The sequence below is a fragment of the Puma concolor genome, chromosome D1, assembly GCF_028749965.1.
Source record: "Puma concolor isolate L17-30 chromosome D1, mPumCon1.1.hap2, whole genome shotgun sequence".
Lineage (NCBI taxonomy): Eukaryota > Metazoa > Chordata > Mammalia > Carnivora > Felidae > Puma > Puma concolor.
Genome location: NC_141676.1, coordinates 17,701,452 through 17,707,718, shown reverse-complemented (window position 1 = coordinate 17,707,718; position 6,267 = coordinate 17,701,452).

The window sequence follows — 6,267 nt, the reverse complement described above, 5'->3', positions numbered from 1 at the left end:
CCCCGTAGGCAAAATAAATAAATAAGTGAACAACCCAGCTCTCCGTTGTTCTCAAGCTATGCCAAGCACATGGGCCACCTGGGAATCTTCTTAAAATGAACATCCTGATTCAATAGGTCCTGGGTGGGGCCTGAGAGTCCGCTTTTCCAAAAGGTCGCAGGTGATGCTGGTAAGGCCCCGGAGTAATGATCAAGAATGAAAGTGGGGGGCGCCTGGGTGGCTCTGTCGCTTACACGTCCGACTTCGGCCCTGGTCATGAGCTTACAGTTCGTGGGTTCGAGCCCCGCGTCGGGCTCTGTGCTGACGGCCCGGAGCCTGGAGCCCGCTTCGGATTCTGTGTCTCCCTCTCTCTCTCTCTCTGCCCCTCCCCTGCTCGTGCTCTCTCTCTGTCTCTCAAAAATGAGTAAGTGTTAAAAACAAAAAAGGTAAAAATTTAAAAAAAAATGAAATGGGGAAAATCTCAACCTTCCTACACCGTCTTCTCATTTATAAAATGACAAGTTCACCTGCCATGCGGACATTTCCCGGCAAAGAATACAGTGCCCTCCGGGAGTAAGGGGATGTGATATCTGTGTTAGTTCTCACCCTCTTCGCCCCCAGGACTCCCCAAGCCCCCACGAAAGGGCTCACAATAGGGCCAGCAGGGAGATAAGAAGCAAATATCACAATGCGGGTACAGCTTCCCATTAACTGCTTTAAGTGCCTCCTGCAATAATGTTGGTGTAATCCATAAGATTCAATTATGGTTATCAGGCAATTAGGCACACCACAGAGAGGTTATTGCATAATTAATGCTCAGCCCCCATCCAGCAGCTTCAGAAAGTGGTGCAGGTAACGTGCCTCTCCCACCCCCACTCCAGGGAGGAGCAAGGATGCCAGACAGAGGCTGCCCCCACCTGGGGCCCTGAGGAGAACGTTCTTAGGAAAGGAGCCCCAGAGACGTGGGAGGGGACGGTGTGCCCCAGAAAGAGTTGGAGCCAGTGACGGTGGGGAAGTCCTCACAGGGGGCCACTGTGCTTGAGCTGTCAGGCTTTAACCTCCCGACACGGTTCAGATCCTGCCTCGGCTTCTGACGGGCCTCACGTACGTACAGCGTCAGGCACCCACCCAATGTGAAAGCCTCAGTTTCCCTGTCTGCTAAAGAAGGGAATTGATAACAACTGCCTCGTCGGGTGTCATGAAAACTGGATAAGAGAGCTTGCCTATTGCTTCGAGAGCTACTCCGGGGCTATTTTTATTATCTCCTTGTCTGGGCCTCAGTGTCCTCATCTGTAAAATGGGGATGAGTCCCGCCTTGCCTAGGCTTGAAGGATCATCGAGTAAGTCAAACAAGATGACACACGCGTGCGTGGGGAATTCAGAGCGTTTTGTTAACATGCCATCGCGCCTTAGCTACCCGTGCCTGGCTTTCTGCTGAACCCTCCAGGACTCCACAGCACTCAAGTCCCCAGGCGTCTACTACCCTGCAGTAGGGCCGTGGGTGGTCGACCCCACTCAAGGGGTGCAAATCGAATGGTCTGAGTGGGTAGAACAGAAAGGAATTATTCCTTGAGCCATGATGTGTGACATTCAAATGAGCCTCAAGTGATACAAAAGAGAAAAACCGTCAAAGAAGTCGGCTGACACAGTGCAGGGGGAGAAGTGAGGGAGGAGACCAAGATCCCAGAAGGGGAGAAGTCAGCGGCTGGTACAGGGGGCACAGAGGGGAGGAGGAAGCTGGCTGCGGGGAGAGTGGTTAGGACTTTGTGAGAAAGCCTGAGAGCTTTTCATATCATCCTTGTGTGACCCAGCTGCTGAAATGCACATCGTCACCAACATGTACACACATACACAGACACGCGCGGGTGCGTGCACGCATGCGTATGCAAATACAGCACGCTTTGAAAGACACAGACACGTGCAAGCTCAGTGATGCCTTAGAATCGACCACCCTCCTGGTTTGTTTTTGGTTTTTTTTTTTTTTTTTTGTACATCCAACGTGGGGCTCGAACTCATAACCCCGAGATCAAGAGCAGAATGCTCTTCCAACCTATTCAGCCGGGGGGGGGCGGCGTCTCTTGGAAATTGGCCCGAGACCCTTTTCCCACCATCCTCTCCAACTGAGCATGTGCTTCCAAACCTGTCCACAAGAGGGCGCTCGGGAACTAGAATTCTGGAGTCGCTGGTGAGCTGATTCTGTAGAATCCGGAGCTTAGAGGTTTGGGGAACCCTGCATCTGATAACTGAGAAAGCCGAGGCCCAGAGGAGGAAATGACTTGTTCCGGCTCACAGCCAATGACCCCTTCCCGGTCCCGCTACGGAGTTGATGGTCAGGGATGGGGAGTGGCGGAGAACCTGTTGTCACCCGGAGAGGTGGGTTGGAGAGGAAGGGTCAAGGAAAGGTAGCGATATAGAAAGTAAATTCTCAGGTTTTGTCAGACGCTGACAAAATGTACCGTGACCCCGAATAAGTCCTCTGTCCTTCTGTTTTCTCTTCTGTGAGGGAGCTGCTCAGGACCCTTCCAGGTCTCAGTTCAGCTGTCACTTCCCCACACAGGCCTCCCCTGATGGCACCCCACCCTATCACTATTTTATCTGCACCAAAATATTGCCACGTATGATTATTTAAAACTGTCTCCTTTACTAATGTGCTTAAGGGGCACCTGGCTGGCTCAGTCGGTGGAGCGTGCGACTCTTGATCTCGGGGTTGTGGGTTCAAGCCCCACATAGGGTGTAGAGACTACCTTAAAAAAAACCTAAATCTTTAGGGGAAAAAAAAGAAAGGACTTAAGAGTTCATTTTGTCTCCTCCAGGAGAATGTAAACCTCATAGGAGCAGGGACCTGGGGTGTCCTGTTCCCCAACCCTCCTCCCAGCCTCCCCAGCATGGCCACCCCTCTGGGTAGCCTGGGCCTGGCGGGCGGCCCAGAGTGGAATGTAGGCCCTCCCTGCACCTCAATGGAGAGAGGCTGTCTCAGCCGTGTGCTGGTGCTGCCCTCTGGTGGCGGTGGGTCGCCATTGCACCTGGCTCTCTCCTCACCAGTGGGCCTTCTAACCTTCCACCCGTCACCAGGGCCCCTGTCTGTGGAACTCTGCGGGTGGAAGTAAAGCGATCTTGTCTCCAGCCAGCCTCACAATTCATAAAGATGATGTTGATTGTCAGCTCCATCTTGGAAGAGACACTTTCAGGACAAACATAACGAGGGTGCCTCTCTCTACAAAGTCTAATAGAGTCAGATAAACCAGTCCAACTCTTCCATTTCAAAGATGGAGTCACCGAGGCAAAAGCCAGGGCCACAGGATAAAGTCGACTGGCGTAAGAAAACCCTAGGGTAACTGTCACCCATTATACCACCCACTGATAAGCAACAGGGCGGTCTTACCTTGGCAAAAGCGCGTGCTCCTGAAGACCTTGCAAAATCCAAAACGTGCATATTTCCAGACTGCGCCGTGGAAAGGAATGCATAGTAGAAAGGAGGTGTTGCATAAATCTGCCCCCTCGTGGCATCTTTTTGCTTTCACGCTGCTTTTTATTTTCCTGGCATGAGCTCTAATACTTCACGGAGCCCTCTCTGCGAGATTAACAGCACAACATTTCCCGCCGGTGGTTTGGCCCTTCTTCATAGCATGTTATCCCATCTCACTTCCTTTCCCAACGTTATTGATTTTCGGGTGCGTGTCGCAGCACCGCCGCTTAAAGAACGCTTGGCTGGCACGGCTTTAGGATACAGATAAAAGATTTAAAGTTATAATAACCGTGAATGTTGGGGAAACGGCACAATTGTCTCCAGAATCCCCCACAGAAATTAGAAGAGACGCGAGTGCGTGCGAACAGTGCGTGCATGTAGATTCTATTTAATAACCAAAGCAACGTTGCCGTGTGGCTGGTTTACAGTTCCCAGGTAACAACTCACTTACCTTCTCCGACTCCAGGAAACTGTGTGATTCTGACACTCGGTTTTAACTGAGCGGCTTTGCATTATTTCCAGCTTCGTGCATAAACATTTATTAGCACTTTTTTAAGTTTACTTATTTTTAAGAGGGAGAGAGAGAAAGCGCAAGTGGGGGAGGGGCAGAGAGAGAGAGAAGGAGAGAGAGAATCCCGAGCAGGCTCCGTGCTGTCAGCGCAGAGCTCGATGCAGGGGCTGAAACCCTCGAACCCGGAACAGTGAGATCGTGGCCTGAGCCAAAGCTTAACTGACTGAGTGAGCGACCCAGGCGTCCCCTTAGCATTTTCATGTTGCCTCTTTCCAAAGCCGCATAGTTGAAATTCTTCTAACTGTGACTTCACCCTGCGTGATCTCCCTTGCTAGGTCCTGAACCCCAGAAGGGTGGTAATGAATGACCACACCCAACAGTCACAGCTGTGGATTTCAGAAATTCCAGCCCCTCACCTCATACTCACGCAGGGCCCCTTTGGAGGCACCATCGGCAGAGGCCTAGTTGGGTGCCCCCCCCCACCCCGCACCCAGCCACCCACCATATCTACTTCTCTTGAAGTCTGGAAAAGGGGGCTTCCCTGGGAGGAGCCCTCTTGTCTCTGGAGGGCCAGTGTCAGAATCTGGGAAATCCCACCCCTCAGAGAATTGATGGCCCCAAGTGAGATAATGACCCAGCCAGGAAGACCCTTCCCACTAATTCACAAGTTCATCATTTCCATTGCTCTGCTGATAGAAAGCAGGGGGTCCCCGCTCTGGCTTTACACACATGTCTGCCAAGTCATTCTGCCTCTGGACTGTTTCTAAGACTTAAAGGACCTGGACAGGAGCCTGGGGGCCTCTCAGCCCAGACCAGCCCCTCCCCACCTCCCACAGGGCCTGCCCTCCCCCTCCACCACCCCCTCCCCCACTCTCTCCAACCCCCACACACATACCCCCACAACCCTCGCCACCCTACCCGACGCCCCCCAACCCCCACCCCCGGCCCAGCCAGCAAATCTGCAAATTTGCCTGGTGAGTAAGTCGGGGGGACTCAAAACCACATTCCTCCTACCCTTCAGGAGATGGTGGAGTCACCAGGCCCACGGGCAATGGTCCCAGCCTGGACTCCCGCCCACTCCCAGGAAGCTCCCTTTTCTTCCATGGAACCCATATTACACTCGGTGGACAATCTCTTGCTCTCTCTGGGCCTCCGCTTTCCCCTCTGAAAAACGGGCAGCCTGGGCTTCTCCGGCTCCTCCAGCGAAGCCTCCTCAGAATGTAGGAATTCAACCTCCACCCTCTACTCCCCACCCCCACTCCAGGACCTTGCCTCACCCCTCCTCCTTGGTCCCTCTCTCTCTCTCTTTCTCTCTCCTCCGCTGCCCTGGGTGCTGCGGAGGGCGGGGACACTGAGGCCACTGTTGGCTGAGCTCCCAGGCACCAGAGCGGGGACCCCACAGAACAGTAGGTGAAGGAAGAGGGGAGGGTCTTGAGGAGGAGAGAGTGTGACGGCCCCGCTCCGTCGTGCCCAGCCCCGGGTTAACTAGGTTAGCTCTGCGACACTCCCGGCCCATTTTTGCCCTGCTCCTGCTATGTTTGAACCATCAATCCGCATTCTTATCTCCTAGCAGGCAAGGGGGCTCCTGAGGACCAGGGGCACCCAGGGCTTTCCGCTCTGTGTCCCCAGCACCTGCAAGCCGGGACCTGTTTCCTGACTGGATTGGGTGTTCCCGGTGCAGGTGCCATGATGGTAACAGGGTCCCAGCCTGCAGCCTGCTCATCATGTCCCAAGTGTCCATGCACGACTGAACGGTGTCACCAAGAAAGGAGCAGCACTGGGCTCTCCCCTGGCTCTCTCTTCCTTCTCTTTTCAGCTTCGCGGCCTTTTAATCTCTTACCTCCCTCCCCTTGCTACCAAGACCCCATCCGGTTGTGTCCAGCCTCCCCGCTGGAGAGCCGGTCCCTTCAGGCTCTTTCTGAGTTGCTATGGAACAGGGATAGGGAAGGGAGGGCAGGAATTTGGCATCATGAGGGTACAGGAAAGAAGGCAGGATCTTCACGGTGGTCTGGCTTCTGGGCACGGTGTCTAAGAATCATTCCGAACTTTCTCCTCAGGGAAATTCACGTGCTTGCCCATTTTCATATCCAATTCTGCCCCAAGAATATATGCGTCCTCCCCCACCTCTAGTTACGTTTCTAAAGACTGTCTTTCGTTACTTGCGTCATGAGAAGCGCCAGGTTCCAGTAAGCGTGCCCGAGGAGAAGAGACGGAGCTGAGGAGAGAAACACCTGCCGTGCCAGTGACAGTAAAGTGTGGTTTCCTTGAACCCAGATCCTGGTGTCAGCCCTCAACTTCCTCCTCCTCCAGG